We start from the raw sequence: 19,011 nt of genomic DNA on the forward strand, positions 1-19,011 counted from the left end.
ATACTGTATGTCTGTGCTGTATATCTTGGTCTATGAGCCTGGTCTGAGATCTGTTTGTGTTGTATATCCTGGTCTGTGAGCCTGGTCTGAGATCTGTCTGTGAGCCTGTTCTGAGATACTGTATGTCTGTGCTGTATATCTTGGTCTATGAGCCTGGTCTGAGATCTGTTTGTGTTGTATATCCTGGTCTGTGAGCCTGGTCTGAGATCTGTCTGTGATGTATAGCCAACTCCTATGTTTGTTAACATGGCAAAGACCAAGAAAAGCACAATTTATTTATTTAACCTTAAATTAGGCAAGCCAGTTAAGAACAATTTATTATTTCCAATGATGGCCTACCAAAAGGAAAAAGGAATCTTTCGGGGACGGAGGCTGGACAAAACACACATGACAACAAGAGAGACAACACAACACTACATAAAGATAGACCTAAGACAACAACATAGCATGGCAGCAACACATGACAACAAAGCATGGTATCAACACAACATGACAACAACATGGTAGCAACACAACATGGCAGCAGCACAACATGGTAGCAGCACTAAACAGGGTATAAAGATTATTGGGCACAGACAACACAAAGGGCAAGAAGGTAGAGACAACAATATATCACACAAATGCACTCACAACTGTCAGTAAGAGTGTCCATGATTGAGTCTTTGAATGAAGAGATTGAGATTAAACTGTCCAGTTTGGACTCTTTTTTTACTCTTTTTGTGGTTGTATGTTTTCCTTTTTTCAGTGATAAAAATATCTCATTATGACCTCAAGCCAATTGAAAAGTCTATGCATGTACACTATATAAATAAAAGCATGTAGACACCCCTTCAAATATGTGGCTTCTGCTCTTTCAGCCACACCCATTGCTGACAGGTGTATAAAATCGAGCACACCGCCATGCAGTCTCCATAGACAAACATTGGTAGGAGAATGGCCTTTCCTGAAGAACTCAGTGACTTTCAATGTGGCACCTTCATAGGATGCCACCTTTCCAACAAGTCAGTTTGTCAAATTTCTGCCCTGCTAGAGCTGGCCCAGTATTGTGAAGTGAAATGTCTAGTAGCAACAAAGGCACAGCCGGGAAGTTGTGAGGCCACACATGCTCACAGAACAGGACCGCCGAGAACTGAAGTGCGTAGTGGGTAAAAATGGTCTGTCCTGGTTTGCGACACTCACTACCGAGTTCCAAACTGCCCCTGGAAGCAACGTCCGCACAAGAGTCAGCACAAGAACTCGGGAGCTTCATGAAATGGGTTTCCATGGCCGAGTAGCCACACACAAGCCTAATGCCTCGATCAAACCTAAAGCGTCATTGTGCAAAATGGTACGCAGCATCATCTGGATATGTGTGCAACAAAAGTTTAAAATTCTCCTTCTGCTACCATTTGTCAAGCCGTCTACACATACAGTTTGACACATACATTCGATAAATCCAACATATGCACCGCAGAGAAACCATTGCAACTGCCTCTGCAATGCAATTCTGCAAGAAAAACGCAGTGTTCCATTGGAAACTAATGTACTTTTTAATTTTTTGTTACCTTTATTTAACTAGGCAAGTCAGTTAACTTCTTGAGTCGAGCCATCCCGGATCCGGTATCGTGACTACAGCCTCAAGCTCATTACCATAACGCAACGTTAACTATTCATGAAAATCGCAAATGAAATGAAATTAATCTATTTGCTCTCAAGCTTAGCCTTTTGTTAACAACACTGTCATCTCAGATTTTCAAAATATGCTTCTCAACCATTGCAAAACAAGCATTTGTGTAACAGTATTGATTGCTAGCATAGCATTTAGCGTAGCATTTAGCGTTAGCATTCAGCAGGCAACTTTTTCACAAAAAACAGAAAAGGATTCAAATAAAATCATTTACCTTTGAATAACAGATGTTTTCAATGAGGAGACTCTCAGTTAGATAGCAAATGTTCCGTTTTTACAAAAAATATTATTTGTGTTGACAAATCGGTCCGTTTTCTGCGTCACGTTTAGCTACGAAAAAAACCTGTATCCAGGATTGTGTAAATCTATCCGCAAGCTCATTAGCATAACACAACGTTAACTATTCATGAAAATCGCAAATGAAATGAAATTAATCTATTTGCTCTCAAGCTTAGCCTTTTGTTAACAACACTGTCATCTCAGATTTTCTAAATATGCTTTTGAACCATAGCTAAACAAGCATTTGTGTAACAGTATTGATAGCCTAGCATAGGATTTATGCCTGGCTTTCAGCATGTAACATTTTCACAAAAAACAGAAAAGGATTCAAATAAAATCATTTACCTTTGAAGAACTTCAGATGTTTTCAATGAGGAGACTCTCAGTTAGATAAGCAAATGTTCCGTTTTTACAAAAAATATTATCTGTGTTGACAAATCGCTCCGTTTTCTTCATCATTCTTCATCACGTTTGGGTAAGAAAAAAAAACAAAATTAAGTAATTAAAACGCGAACTTTTTTCCAAATTAACTCCATAATATCGACAGAAACATGGCAAACCGATGTTTAGAATCAATCCTCAAGGTGTTTTTCACATATCTATCGACGATAAAATCCTTCGTGGCAGTTGACTTTCTCTTCTGAAGAAATGGAACGCGCATGGACCTACAGATTACGCAATAATTTCGACACAGGACACCGGGCGGGACACCAGGTAAATGTAGTCTCTTATGGTCAATCTTCCAATGATATGCCTACAAATACGTCACAATGCTGCAGACACCTTTGAGAAACGACAGAAAGGGCAGGCTCATTCCTGGCGCATTCACAGCCATATAAGGAGACATTGGAACACAGCGCCTACAGAATCTGGGGCATTTCCTGTATGAAACTTGATCTTGGTTTCACCTGTAGCATTCGTTCTGGGGCACTCACAGATAATATCTTTGCAGTTTTGGAAACGTCAGAGTTTGGTCTTTCCAAGGCTGTCAATTCCATGCATAGTCGAGCATCTTTTCGTGACAAAATATTGCGCTTAAAACGGGCACGTCTTTTTATCCAATAATGACATAGCGCCCCCATAGGTTGAAGAGGTTAAGAACAAATTCTTATTTTCAATGACGGCCTAGGAACAGTGGGTTAACTGCCTGTTCAGGGGCAGAACAACAGATTTGTAACTTGTCAGCTTGGGGGTTTGAACTTGCAACCTTCCGGTTACTAGTCCAACGCTCTAACCACTAGGCTACCCTGCCGCCCCACTTCTGGTGCACCAAAATGCAATTATGCTGTCGATGTGTCAAGGCACATGATCACCATGTGCAATGCCAAGAGTTGGCTGGAGTGGTGTAAAGCTCACCGCCACTGGACTCTGGAGTAGTGGAAACGCGTTCTCTGGAGTGATGAATCACGCTTCACCATCTGGCAGTCCGACGGACGAATCTGGGTTTGGCGAATGACAGGAAAACGCTATCTGCCCCAATACATAGTGCCAACTTGTCACGCCCTGACCTGAGTATTCTTTGTTTTCTTTATTGTTTTGGTTAGGTCAGGGTGGGACATGGGTGATGTATGTGCTTGGCCCCTTCGTTCCATTAAAGGGAAATAGTAACACTGTAGTATACAACAACATTCTGGATGATTCTGTGCAAAAGTGTGTGGCAAAAGTTTGGGGAAGGTCCTTTCCTGTTTCAGCATGACAATGCCCCCGTGCACAAAGTGATGTCCATGCAGAAATGGTTTGTCAAGATTGGTCTGGAGGAACTTGACTGGCCTGCACAGAACCCTGACCTCCACCTCATCAAACACCTTTTGGATGAATTGGAATGCCGACTGCGAGCCAGATCTAATTGCCCAACCTCACTAATGCTCTTGTGGCTGAATGGAAGCAAGCCCCAACAGCAATGTTCCAGCATCTCGTGGAAAGCCATCCCAGAAGAGTGGAGGCTGTTATAGCAGCAATGGGGGGACCAAATCTATATTAATGCCCACAAATTTGGAATGAGATGTTCGACAAGCAGGTGTCCACATACGTTTGGTCATGTAGTGTATTTGACATACAGTGCATTATATGTAACCCAACAACACAATATGTTCTCATAACTGTCCAAATATTATGAGTTTTCTGGTGTTAGCTGTTCTTTTTCCGATGATGCATCTGACCTCAAAAACCAAGGGTGAAACATGCCTTCCACCACCAGCCTAACGTAAAATCACTGTTAATGCCAATGTCTGCTATGACACTGCTAGACATGTGTAACGGCTGATTTCCTCCTCTTCATCTGAAGAGAAGTAAGGATCGGACCAAGATGCGGCGTGGTTCATGTTCATGACGATTTTAATAAGACAAGCACTGAACACTAATGAAATACACAAACAATAAACGACTACGTGAAAATACCAAACCGAAACAGTACCGTGTGGCCACAAACACGGAAACAAACACCCACAAACCAACAGTGAAACCCAGGCTACCTAAGTATGATTCTCAATCAGAGACAACTAACGACACCTGCCTCTGATTGAGAACCATTGAGAACCACTAGGCCGAACACAGAAATAGAAAAATATAGGAACACAAAACATAGACTGCCCACCCCAACTCACACCCTGACCATATTAAATAAAGACAAAACAAAGGAAAATAACGGTCAGAACGTGACAATATGCTGAAATCACGTGTGACATATTACATCTAGAAGCATGACAGATAATACACTGTAGGCCTATTAATATTCTCTCCATCTGGAGACACAGACATGTGAAGTATGGTATATAATTCATTGTTGTGTAAATGAACACATGCAGGTACATTTTTATAATCCAATGTAAGAATGGATTAAAATGATTTGTCCTGATTGTTATGTATGTTTGTTTTCTTGTCATCTAAAGAAATGTTCTTTGAAAAATGAAGTTTATTGCTTCTGATTGACTCTAACATTTCTATTGGAAGCTGGATTCCGTGCAGATATGCAGACTAGACTGTATGACCAGGAATCATTTAGGTCACTGTGTATAGGGAAATATGGAGTGACTGGCTCCTACGTCTCTAAAGTTCCTTTTGTGTGTGTCTGGCCAAGGAGAGACAACACTATGTGGCCCCCTGAAGTGCTGTTGTTGTGAAGAAATACACATGATGCTGCATAGGGCGTTTTCTGCCTCCATGCTCATAGGGCATAGCCCAGGGGGCGTTTTCTGCCTCCATGCTCATAGGGCATAGCCCAGGGGGCGTTTTCTGCCTCCATGCTCATAGGGCATAGCCCAGGGGGCATTTTCTGCCTCCATGCTCATAGGGCATAGCCCAGGGGGCGTTTTCTGCCTCCATGCTCATAGGGCATAGCCCAGGGGGCGTTTTCTGCCTCCATGCTCATAGGGCATAGGCCAGGGGGCAGTTCCTGCATCCATGCTCATAGGGCAGAGCGTTTTCTGCCTCCATGCTCATAGGGCACAGCATTTTCTGCCTCCATGCTCATAGGGCATAGGCCAGGGGGCAGTTCCTGCCTCCATGCTCATAGGTCACAGCGTTTTCTGCCTCCATGCTCATAGGGCACAGAGTTTTCTGCCTCCATGCTCATAGGGCACAGCGTTTTCTGCCTCCATGCTCATAGGGCACAGCGTTTTCTGCCTCCATGCTCATAGGGCACAGCGTTTCTGCCTCCATGCTCATAGGGCACAGCGTTTTCTGCCTCCATGCTCATAGGGCACAGCGTTTTCTGCCTCCATGCTCATAGGGCACAGCGTTTTCTGCCTCCATGCTCATAGGGCACAGCGTTTTCTGCCTCCATGCTCATAGGGCACAGCGTTTTCTGCCTCCATGCTCATAGGGCACAGCGTTTTCTGCCTCCATGCTCATAGGGCACAGCGTTTTCTGCCTCCATGCTCATAGGGCACAGCGTTTTCTGCCTCCATGCTCATAGGGCACAGCGTTTTCTGCCTCCATGCTCATAGGGCACAGCGTTTTCTGCCTCCATGCTCATAGGGCACAGCGTTTTCTGCCTCCATGCTCATAGGGCACAGCGTTTTCTGCCTCCATGCTCATAGGGCACAGCGTTTTCTGCCTCCATGCTCATAGGGCACAGCGTTTTCTGCCTCCATGCTCATAGGGCACAGCGTTTTCTGCCTCCATGCTCATAGGGCACAGAGTTTTCTGCCTCCATGCTCATAGGGCACAGCGTTTTCTGCCTCCATGCACAAAATAACAAATAAAAGAGAAATAAAAAAGAAGAGAGGCCAATGAAAACCAAGCCAGTTGTGGTTGAAGTAGTTGTTTTGAGGCTATGAAGTGATTGCTTGTCTTGGGACAAAATAAAGTGATTTTGGTGGAGCAGTGAACATTGAATCGCTTTCATGCCAAATTGATGGACCAGGGAATAGGCTTAGAGTTCACCCCTTGGGTATATGTGCACTGGGCTTGAAGGAGGTCTAATGCCAGATCAGCCACAGACCAAAGAATCAAGTCAGAGGAAGGGCTCTGCCTCGCATACTGTCTGGCTGACATTCACAAACATAATAACAAGATAATAGGCGGTCATTTAATTCACATCACAACCTTTCAGGATTTGTTTATTCACTCTTCAATTGCCCAGAATATGTGTGTCGTATTGTTTTGGTGGTGGTTTTGTGTGATAGCAGGGAGAAAATGTGTTGATAGTTGAGGTTGCTTCAAAAGCTGGAGATTAGAAGGAGGTTGTTTTTCTAGGGAAACATTTGGGTGTTTCTAAAAGTATTCAGAATAACACGGTGTCTTCTGACACTTAAAGTATTATCCAAAATGACATCCTTAATGTCAAAAGAGGAATGGTAATGTAGTATTTACTTCACGCGTTCACAGTGGATTGATACACAGCTGTTGGGGCTACCTTCATATTATATATTTTACTGCAAACATATTCAAAACAGTGTGTTGGCATGGCTATTAACAATTGAACAAGACAACCCCTTTGATAAACAATCAAGTGCAATACTCTGCAATCAAAACAAATCTAGGAATGAAGAACATTTTAAACAGGGCCAAGTAGTCTACACAATATAATCTATATACAGGCAAGTCATTTTCTTGGCTCCCTCTGATCGGATATTATGTAGAGCCTTGACTCCTCTCTCTGATTGGGTATTGGGTGGAACCCGAGCTTTGCTAATTGGCTCCCCAGTGCTTCGTGCCACAGAGGAGAAGACAGCAATGTTGTCCAGATGTAAATGGGATTTTCAGGGATAAATTTCCCATTCTATTGCATGTGTGGGTTAGCGTTCAAGGCTTCCGGGACTCACACCCCCCCACAATATCAAACGATGGCCTAGTTTCTAGGAAATGCATATAGGCATTGGGATGCCCGAAATAGACACAGCCTCTCCCCATCCCTACCCAGTCCGTCAGTGTCCCAGACTGTTTCTTTCAGTCCACAAAGGGATGGTGAAATCAACCCAGACATCATCCTCGCTTACAACCTTCCTGCCAGTAAGAGAGAGAGAGAGAGAGAGAGAGAGAGACACAAAGAGAGAGAGAGACACAAAGAGAGAGAGAGAGACAAAGAGAGAGACAGAGAGAGAGACACAAAGAGAGAGAAAGACACAAAGAGAGAGAGAGAGTGAGCAAGAGACACAAATAGAGAGAGAGAGAGCAAGAGACACAAAGAGAGAGAGACACACAAAGAGCGAGAGAGACACATAGGAGAGAGAGAGAGAGTGCGAGCAAGAGGCACATCATTCTTCCAGGCTTCCTGCCAGTAAGAGAGAGAGAGAGAGAGAGAGAGAGAGAGAGACACAAAGAGAAAGAGAGAGATAGACAAAGAGAGAGACACAAAGAAAGAGAGAGAGAGAGAGAGAGAGAGAGAGAGAGAGAGAGAGAGAGAGAGAGAGAAAGAGAGATAGACAAAGAGAGAGACACAAAGAAAGAGAGAGAGAGAGAGAGAGACACAAAAAGAGAGAGAAAGACACAAAGAGAGAGTGAGCAAGAGACACAAATAGAGAGAGAGAGAGCAAGAGACACAAAGAGAGAGAGACACACAAAGAGCGAGAGAGACACATAGGAGAGAGAGAGCAAGAGGCACATAATTCTTCCAGGCTTCTGAGAGAGAGAGAGAGAGAGAGAGAGAGAGAGAGAGAGAGAGAGAGAGAGAGAGAGAGAGAGAGAGAGAGAGAGAGAGAGAGAGAGAGAGAGAGCAAGAGACACACAAAGAGAGAGAGAGCAAGAGACACACAAAGAGAGAGAGAGCAAGAGACACACAAAGAGAGAGAGAGAGAGCAAGAGACACACAAAGAGAGAGAGAGCAAGAGACACACAAAGAGAGAGAGAGCAAGAGACACACAGAGAGAGAGAGCAAGAGACACAAAGAGACACACAGAGAGAGAGAGAGCAAGAGACACACAGAGAGAGAGAGAGCAAGAGACACACAGAGAGAGAGAGAGCAAGAGACACACAGAGAGAGAGAGAGCAAGAGACACACAGAGAGAGAGAGAGCAAGAGACAAATAGAGAGAGAGAGAGCAAGAGACAAGTAGAGAGAGAGAGCAAGAGACAAATAGAGAGAGAGAGAGCAAGAGACAAATAGAGAGAGAGAGAGCAAGAGACAAAGAGAGAGAGAGACACAGAGAGAGAGAGACAAATAGAGAGAGAGAGAGCAAGAGACAAATAGAGAGAGAGAGCAAGAGACACAAAGAGAGAGAGACACACAAAGAGAGAGAGAGAGCGAGCAAGAGATAATAATCCAAGCAAGTAAATCCCAATGTTATTATTCCTTTCCTTTCCATTTCATAAATATTGATCAAGTGTAAATATTTTCTTCCCCTCCTAAAATTAGTCCAGACCTGTGAACCATAGCAGCAGCATGCAATCCACAGTGGAAGATCAGAGAGTGGTCTGTAATTGTCTTTAATCTCTAATCTGTGTATGAGGCGTTATCTTTATAAATCTTGACAAAAGCCAGCGGATTCGGGCAGTCAGGAAAGAAACTGCTGCTGATGCGCCTGTCCTACTTTTCTGTTTCAAATTGTTTCATTATAACAGAATAATACAGGGTTACACATGAACGCCATCCATGTCCATATTTGCTCACAGGTGTAAATGTATTTTATCTCTTATTCTTATCCATATTTTTTTAAACTGCATTGTTGGTTAGGGGCTCGTAAGTAAGCATCTCACTGTAAGTTCAACACCTAGCGGTGTTGCAGACTCTGGGGTGTTTCAGAACAGGTGTATATATACTGAGATCATGTGACAGATCATGTGACACTTAGATTGTACACAGGTGGACTTTATTTAACCAAATATGTGACTTCTGCAGGTAATTGGTTGCACCAGATCTTATTTACGGGCTTCAAAGCAAAGGGGTTGAATACTATGCACGCACCACTTTTTATTTTTTATTTTGTAGTTTTTTTTTTTTAAGTAATTTTTTTGATTTCAATTAAGACATTTTGACTATTTGATGTATGTCCATTACATGAAAGCCAAAAAAATATATATTTAAATTACAGGTTGTAATGCAACAAAATAGGAAAAACGCCAAGGGGTTTGAATTATTTTGCAAGGCACTGTATATCAACTAAAGCCATTGTATGAATATATTTTCACACAATTCTGGTATAGCACAAGGACATTTGTTATGGGGAAGAAAATACATGGGCTTGTCATTGAATTCGTTCTTGAATAACATAGTAATTCATGTGTTTTGTCCCAAAGGATTCTCTTCAACCCAATGCTATAGCATGCTGTCTAATCAGTCCTATAGCATGTTGGGATCCTTGGCGTGCACCACAGATAGTGAAGTAGCTAGCTAATGTGCTGACCTTAGCGTCTTCCCTCAGAGCTAAGACAATCTACACACACACACACACACACTCAAACGCACACACACACTCACACACACACACACACACACACACATATAGTGTTTCCCCCCGGAGCTAAGACAATCACCACACACAGATCACTGCCTCTCATCACTGCTTAGATTTTGGAACAGTTTAATGCTATCATTGACACTCATTAGTAGATGAAGGTCAATCAACTGACAAGCTACTGAATGGGAAGTGTGTGTGTGTGTGTGTGTGTGTGTTACAGAGTGCTACAAAATGATATAGAAACAGTGAATTAATAATCACAAGCCTCATGGAGCCATCTAATGTGTTCATTCAGACCCATCTGTGATGATCTGCCAAGGACATCAACGACCAATTAGCCTGTTACCAGTGTACTATGGTTTTTTGGGGGGGCTTTATCAAGCAGGATATCAATTCCAATGTTTCCTTATGTTTTAGATACATTAACTCATAAATATGATCCATCTTTGAGTGTTGCTCTCGTCTTTTCTCCTTTAGAAGACTTAGGGTGGGTTGCACCAACATGGTTTCAATTATTTCACCTATTATTTCACCTATTTCACCTTTTTTTTGACTTAGTAGTTGTGGTGTTTTGTGTGTGTCTCTGTGACGGAGTATACAGCCTGCCTCCAAAATAGTATCCTGTCCTTTAAATAGTGCATTACATTTGGCTAGGGCCCATTGGGCTATGGTCAAAAGTTTGTAGGGAATAGGGTGTCATTTGGAACGTGGAAATATTATACTATATGGGGCTGCTCTAGCCTACTGAAGTGTCATCTCACGTAAGAAAGTCAGCCCTCATCCAATTACACTGTCGGTCTGTCTGATTGCTAGCCTCCTAGCACTGTGTGTGTGTGTGTGTGTGTGTGTGTGTGTGTGTGTGTGTGTCCGAGTGTGTCCGTGTGTGTGTGTGTGTGTCCGAGTGTGTCCGCGTGTGTGTCCGAGTGTGTCCGTGTGTCCGAGTGTGTCCGTGTGTGTGTGTGTGTGTTTGTCCGAGTGTGTGTGTGTGTCCGAGTGTGTGTGTGTGTGTCCGTGTGTGTGTGTGTCCGTGTGTGTGTCCGAGTGTGTCCGAGTGTGTCCGTGTGTGCTTGTGTGTCCGAGTGTGTCATCTCACGTAAGAAAGTCAGCCCTCATCCAATTACACTGTTGGTCTGTCTGATTGCTAGCCTCCTAGCACTATGTGTGTGTGTGTGTGTGTGTGTGTGTGTGTGTGTGTGCGTGTGTGTGGGTGTGTGTGTGCGTACCTACATTTTATCTTCCACCAGTGACTTATTTGATTTGTGTCCCTCCATTCTTTTCTATTCTGTCTCACCAATGTTTTCCCTAACGTGGGGAACACCACACTAGACCCCCTTTTGGCCTGCAACGTTTTATTGCTGGTTTATGTTGTAATTTAAGGAGTAATTAGAGTCCTTTGAGGAATAAAACAGGGGTCCTTTTAGGACATTTTTCACCCCGTTGATTGACTTACTTGATTCAGGCCCTTGATTTCCTGCTGTCTCATCTGAGTTTTCCCAAGGTAGACAAATCCAGAACATTGCTAAACCGTTTTGCCTGCAGCATTTGGTTACCCATTTATGGGTACTTATATGAGGTGTCTTCAGGGGTCTTTAGGCCCCTAGTACTTTGAAGAACAGAATGGGACTGAACGGGGATGTTCCCTCTGAGTCGTTTGGATGGATGGGCTGCTTTTGTTTAAATAAATACGGCACTCTGCTCTCCGCTTTGCCACCCTCAGACATGACTAATGGCAGCCAGAGCTGCCAGCAGAACGGACAGTTTGAGCGATGGGGTGAGGAGATAAATAAAGCAGGTGATAAAAACACACTCGTTCCTTTTGTCTCTCTCCTCTCCGCCAGACCTGGTTGTGAGCTGAAGAGAGGTGTGGTGTCTGTTTAATATCAGAGGGGGTTGGGAAGCAATGTCTAATTAAGACACTTCCCATTTATCTCCAAATGTCCACTTTAGAAAATAATAGTTCAGCCAATTCCGCCTCTTTTACAACAGGTTGTAGTTTGGTGAAGATGGTTATTGGTACGCACTGGTCTGAGAAGTTTGGGGCTATCGCTGGGTGCTATTAAACAGACCAGACCAAACTGCAATAAACAGCAGCAAAATAAATACTGATGGCCCATAGTATTGTAGTGGCAGCAGAAGAAGGAGCAGCAACAGTTTTAGGAGTAGGCCATGGTGGCCATGGTGGACACAGTGAAATGAACTGGGATTAAATAAACAGGGAAGGGGAGAGTAAGGAAGAGATCGAGCTTAGATTATGTTTAGTCAAAGCCTCCCAGTAATCAGAGACCGACTGCACCCTGTCTCACTGCACCCCCACCTCCTACCTCAGTAGAGATCAGACCGACAGCATCCTGTCTCACTGCACCCCCACCTCCTACCTCAGTAGAGATCAGACCGACAGCATCCTGTCTCACTGCACCCCCACCTCCTATCCCCAGTAGAGATCAGACCGACAGCACCCTGTCTCACTGCACCCCCACCTCCTATCCCCAGTAGAGATCAGACCGACAGCATCCTGTCTCACTGCACCCCCACCTCCTATCCCCAGTAGAGATCAGACCGACAGCATCCTGTCTCACTGCACCCCCACCTCCTATCCCCATTAGAGAGCAGACCGACAGCACCCTGTCTCACTGAACCCCCACCTCCTACCTCAGTAGAGATCAGACCGACAGCACCCTTTCTCATTGCACCCCCACATCCTATCCCCAGTAGAGATCAGACCGAGAGCACCCTGTCTCACTGAACCCCCACCTCCTATCCCCAGTAGAGAGCAGACCGACAGCACCCTGTCTCACTGAACCCCCACCTCCTACCTCAGTAGAGATCAGACCGACAGCACCCTGTCTCACTGCACCCCCACCTCCTATCCCCAGTAGAGATCAGACCGAGAGCACCCTGTCTCACTGAACCCCCACCTCCTACCTCAGTAGAGATCAGACCGAGAGCACCCTGTCTCACTGAACCCCCACCTCCTATCCCCAGTAGAGAGCAGACCGACAGCACCCTGTCTCACTGAACCCCCACCTCCTACCTCAGTAGAGATCAGACCGACAGCACCCTGTCTCACTGCACCCCCACCTCCTATCCCCAGTAAAGATCAGACCGAGAGCACCCTGTCTCACTGAACCCCCACCTCCTATCCCCAGTAGAGATCAGACCGACTGCACCCTGTCTCACTGCACCCCACCTCCTATCCCCAGTAGAGATCAGACCGAGAGCACCCTGTCTCACTGCACCCCACCTCCTATCCCCAGTAGAGATCAGACCGAGAGCACCCTGTCTCACTGCACCCCACCTCGTATCCCCAGTAGAGATCAGACCGACAGCACCCTGTCTCACTGCACCCCCACCTCCTATCCCCAGTAGAGATCAGACCGACAGCACCCTGTCTCACTGCACCCCACCTCCTATCCCCAGTAGAGATCAGACCGAGAGCACCCTGTCTCACTGCACCCCACCTCCTACCTCAGTAGAGATCAGACCGACAGCACCCTGTCTCACTGCACCCCACCTCCTACCCCAGTAGAGATCAGACCGACAGCACCCTGTCTCACTGCACCCCCACCTCCTATCCCCAGTAGAGATCAGACAGACAGCACCCTGTCTCACTGCACCCCCACCTCCTATCCCCAGTAGAGAGCAGACCGACAGCACCCTGTCTCACTGCACCCCCACCTCCTATCCCCAGTAGAGATCAGACCGACAGCATCCTGTCTCACTGAACCCCCACCTCCTATCCCCAGTAGGGATCAGACCGACAGCACCCTGTCTCACTGCACCCCCACCACCCATCCCATCCAACTCTGCCAGTGGTGACAAAGTACCCAATTGTCATACTTGAGTAAAAGTAAAGATATCTTAATACCTTAATAGATAATGAGATCCATAATATAGACAGGTAACCAGGTAGCTGAGTTGACCACTGCAACGCAAGAGGACAGGTAACCAGGTAGCTGAGTAGAGCACTGCAACGCAAGAGGACAGGTAACCAGGTGGCTGAGTAGAGCACTGCAACGCAAGAGGACAGGTAACCAGGTGGCTGAGTAGACCATAGCAGACCGAAGAGGACAGGTAACCAGGTAGCTGAGTAGACCATAGCAGAATGAAGATGACAGGTAACCAGGTGGCTGAGTAGACCATAGCAACGCAAGAGGACAGGTAACCAGGTGGCTGAGTAGACCATAGCAACGCAAGATGACAGGTAACCAGGTGGCTGAGTTGACCATAGCAGACCGAAGAGGACAGGTAACCAGGTAGCTGAGTAGACCATAGCAGAATGAAGATGACAGGTAACCAGGTGGCTGAGTTGACCATAGCAACGCAAGAGGACAGGTAACCAGGTGGCTGAGTAGACCATAGCAACGCAAGAGGACAGGTAACCAGGTGGCTGAGTAGACCATAGCAACGCAAGAGTACAGGTAACCAGGTGGCTGAGTTGACTATAGCAATGCAAGAGGACAGGTGACCAGGTGGCTGAGTTGACCATAGCAATCAAGAGGAAAGGTAACCAGGTGGCTGAGTAGACCATAGCAACGCAAGAGGACAGGTGGTAACCAGGTGTCTGAGTTGACCATAGCAACCCAAAAGGACAGGTAACCAGGTGGCTGAGTTGACCATAGCAGCCCCAAGAGTACAGGTAACCAGGTGGCTGAGTAGACCATATAGCAACGCAAGAGGACAGGTAACCAGGTGGCTGAGTTGACCATAGCAGACCCAAGAGGACAGGTAACCAGTTGGCTGAGTTGACCATAGCAGACTCAAGAGGACAGGTAACCAGGTGGCTGAGTAGACCATAGCAACGCAAGAGGACAGGTAACCAGATGGCTGAGTTGATCATAGCATACCCAAGAGGACAGGTAACCAGGTGGCTGAGTTGACCATAGCAGACCCAAGAGGACAGGTAACCAGGTGGCTGAGTTGACCATAGCAGACCCAAGAGGACAGGTAACCAGGTGGCTGAGTTGACCATAGCAGACCCAAGAGGACAGGTAACCAGGTGGCTGAGTTGACCATAGCAGACCCAAGAGGACAGGTAACCAGGTGGCTGAGTTGACCATAGCAGACCCAAGAGGACAGGTAACCAGGTGGCTGAGTTGACCATAGCAGACCCAAGAGGACAGATAACCAGGTGGCTGAGTTGACCATAGCAGACCCAAGAGGACAGGTAACCAGGTGGCTGAGTTGACCATAGCAGACCCAAGAGGACAGGTAACCAGGTGGCTGAGTTGACCATAGCAGACCCAAGAGGACAGGTAACCAGGTGGCTGAGTTGACCATAGCAGACCCAAGAGGACAGGTAACCAGGTGGCTGAGTTGACCATAGCAGACCCAAGAGGACAGGTAACCAGGTGGCTGAGTTGACCATAGCAGACCCAAGAGGACAGGTAACCAGGTGGCTGAGTTGACCATAGCAGACCCAAGAGGACAGGTAACCAGGTGGCTGAGTTGACCATAGCAGACCCAAGAGGACAGGTAACCAGGTGGCTGAGTTGACCATAGCAGACCCAAGAGGACAGGTAACCAGGTGGCTGAGTTGACCATAGCAGACCCAAGAGGACAGGTAACCAGGTGGCTGAGTTGACCATAGCAGACCCAAGAGGACAGGTAACCAGGTGGCTGAGTTGACCATAGCAGACCCAAGAGGACAGGTAACCAGGTGGCTGAGTTGACCATAGCAGACCCAAGAGGACAGGTAACCAGGTGGCTGAGTTGACCATAGCAGACCCAAGAGGACAGGTATCCAGGTGGCTGAGTTGACCATAGCAGACCCAAGAGGACAGGTAACCAGGTGGCTGAGTTGACCATAGCAGACCCAAGAGGACAGGTAACCAGGTGGCTGAGTTGACCATAGCAGACCCAAGAGGACAGGTAACCAGGTGGCTGAGTTGACCATAGCAGACCCAAGAGGACAGGTATCCAGGTGGCTGAGTTGACCATAGCAGACCCAAGAGGACAGGTAACCAGGTGGCTGAGTTGACCATAGCAGACCCAAGAGGACAGGTAACCAGGTGGCTGAGTTGACCATAGCAGACCCAAGAGGACAGGTAACCAGGTGGCTGAGTTGACCATTGCAGATCCAAGAGGACAGGTAACCAGGTGGCTGAGTTGACCATAGCAGACCCAAGAGGACAGGTAACCAGGTGGCTGAGTTGACCATAGCAGACCCAAGAGGACAGGTAACCAGGTGGCTGAGTTGACCATAGCAGACCCAAGAGGACAGGTAACCAGATGGCTGAGTTGACCATAGCAGACCCAAGAGGACAGGTAACCAGGTGGCTGAGTTGACCATAGCGGGACCCAAGAGGACAGGTATCCAGGTGGCTGAGTTGACCATAGCAGACCCAAGAGGACAGGGTTGATACAGGTAATGGAAAGTGGTGGTGTGTTATGTACACAATATGGCAGTAACAAACAGGATTGAAATATAATATCTTAGAAAAGAGCCCTATTTACAGTGGATGTATTGGACAAATCAGAGGCATTAGGGCAGAACACATAATAACGTTCATCTCAAATGCTCTTGTTTGCTCCCAGAAGGAAGGGAGGAAAGAGGAAGTATTTGTAGTTGCGTTCATTAGGGGTCTTATCAGTCTGATTTGAATTTTAGTTTTTTCAATCTCAATCATTAAAATGTTGTAAACTGTAACACAGCTATAATTAGCCATTATGACTATATACATATTTCTTCTCTAAATTTGAACAGACAGTCCGGCTAACTGTGTTCTCAAATGAACTATTAAATGGTCCTTCTCATTCATGAGTATGTTTCATTAGCTAGCTGTTATTTATTTTCTGTGCAGTGAAAGAGAGATTTCTTAATTTAGCTGAAAATAGCAATAGCATGAATCTGGAGGCTACTTTAAAACTAGAAAATAGACATCACAATACTATTGTAGTATAACATTTTCACAATACTATGTTAGTATAACGTTATCAAAATATGATGGTAGCACAGAATAACGTTATCACAGTACTAATCAGTTGAACAACACACTGACAGACTAAAAACACTGGCTTAAGATAAACACATTATTTTGGTTGATTTATTTACAATCTTCCAAGACCTGTGAGCAGTTTTCCTTTCTGAGGCTGGATAGTGATTGAATGCCAGCATCCAAAATGTCTTCCGCCTGAGAAGGAACCTCTTGCCTCGGGGCCAGACTGTTTCTGCTTTCTCCTTATGGAATCGTCCTGCATAAACATATGTGGAACCACGCTAGTGAACCTCTCACCTCTGCCACCAACTTGTTTAAATTGTTAAATAAAGGTTAAATAAAATAAAACGTGTTTACAGCCAAACAGCCAATTAGCACTCTATGTTCCCAGTAAGTCCCAGGTTACTCAGGATTTAATGGCCTTGTGTTTTGGGATGGGAGCCATGTCCAACAGGTGATGGAGGCGGCCAATGTGTGTGTGTGCTTGTGTGCGTGGCCAATTTTTTTCACCCCTTCACACACACTAGATGGTTGGTTCCAGTTGAATTGGCTTGTAGTCATGATCTGATGCCCTGAGGTAGAGGAGCTTGTAGTGACAGACCGTGTCGTGATCTGAGGCCCTGAGGTAGAGGAGCTTGTAGTGACAGACCGTGTCATGATCTGAGGCCCTGAGGTAGAGGAGCTTGTAGTGACAGACCGTGTCATGATCTGAGGCCCTGAGGTAGAGGAGCTTGTAGTGACAGACCGTGTCATGATCTGAGGCCCTGAGGTAGAGGAGCTTGTAGTGACAGACCGTGTCATGATCTGAGGCCCTGAGGTAGAGGAGCTTGTAGTGACAGACCGTGTCATGATCTGAGGCCCTGAGGTAGAGGAGCTTGTAGTGACAGACCGTGTCATGATCTGAGGCCCTGAGGTAGAGGAGCTTGTAGTGACAGACCGTGTCATGATCTGAGGCCCTGATGTAGAGGAGCTTGTAGTGACAGACCGTGTCATGATCTGAGGCCCTGATGTAGAGGAGCTTGTAGTGACAGACCGTGTCATGATCTGAGTCCCTGAGGTAGAGGAGCTTGTAGTGACAGACCGTGTCATGATCTGAGTCCCTGAGGTAGAGGAGCTTGTAGTGACAGACCGTGTCATGATCTGAGTCCCTGAGGTAGAGGAGCTTGTAGTGACAGACCGTGTCATGATCTGAGGCCCTGAGGTAGAGGAGCTTGTAGTGACAGACCGTGTCATGATCTGAGTCCCTGAGGTAGAGGAGCTTGTAGTGACAGACCGTGTCATGATCTGAGGCCCTGAGGTAGAGGAGCTTGTAGTGACAGACCGTGTCATGATCTGAGGCCCTGATGTAGAGGAGCTTGTAGTGACAGACCGTGTCATGATCTGAGGCCCTGAAGTAGATGAGCTTGTAGTGACAGACCGTGTCATGATCTGAGTCCCTGAGGTAGAGGAGCTTGTAGTGACAGACCGTGTCATGATCTGAGTCCCTGAGGTAGAGGAGCTTGTAGTGACAGACCGTGTCATGATCTGAGGCCCTGAGGTAGAGGAGCTTGTAGTGACAGACCGTGTCATGATCTGAGTCCCTGAGGTAGAGGAGCTTGTAGTGACAGGCCGTGTCATGATCTGAGTCCCTGAGGTAGAGGAGCTTGTAGTGACAGACCGTGTCATGATCTGAGTCCCTGAGGTAGAGGAGCTTGTAGTGACAGACCGTGTCATGATCTGAGGCCCTGAGGTAGAGGAGCTTGTAGTGACAGACCGTGTCATGATCTGAGGCCCTGATGTAGAGGAGCTTGTAGTGACAGACCGTGTCATGATCTGAGGCCCTGAAGTAGATGAGCTTGTAGTGACAGACCGTGTCATGATCTGAGTCCCTGAGGTAGAGGAGCTTGTAGTGACAGACCGTGTCATGATCTGAGTCCCTGAGGTAGAGGAGCTTGTAGTGACAGACCGTGTCATGATCTGAGTCCCTGAGGTAGAGGAGCTTGTAGTGACAGACCGTGTCTTGATCTGAGTCCCTGAGGTAGAGGAGCTTGTAGTGACAGACCGTGTCATGATCTGAGTCCCTGAGGTAGAGGAGCTTGTAGTGACAGACCGTGTCATGATCTGAGTCCCTGAGGTAGAGGAGCTTGTAGTGACAGACCGTGTCATGATCTGAGTCCCTGAGGTAGAGGAGCTTGTAGTGACAGACCGTGTCATGATCTGAGTCCCTGAGGTAGAGGAGCTTGTAGTGACAGACCGTGTCATGATCTGAGGCCCTGAGGTAGAGGAGCTTGTAGTGACAGACCGTGTCATGATCTGAG

At 46.3% G+C, this 19,011-nt stretch overlaps 1 protein-coding gene across 4 annotated transcripts in view; it reads left to right on the top strand.

The window, feature by feature from the left end:
* The window catches only part of LOC115115858 (neurexin-1a-beta-like), a 416,921-nt gene that overhangs the window by 279,525 nt on the left and 118,385 nt on the right, over positions 1 to 19,011 (top strand). The window lies entirely within an intron of this gene.

This window comes from Oncorhynchus nerka, linkage group LG28 (genome assembly GCF_034236695.1).
Source record: "Oncorhynchus nerka isolate Pitt River linkage group LG28, Oner_Uvic_2.0, whole genome shotgun sequence".
NCBI classification, from domain to species: domain Eukaryota; kingdom Metazoa; phylum Chordata; class Actinopteri; order Salmoniformes; family Salmonidae; genus Oncorhynchus; species Oncorhynchus nerka.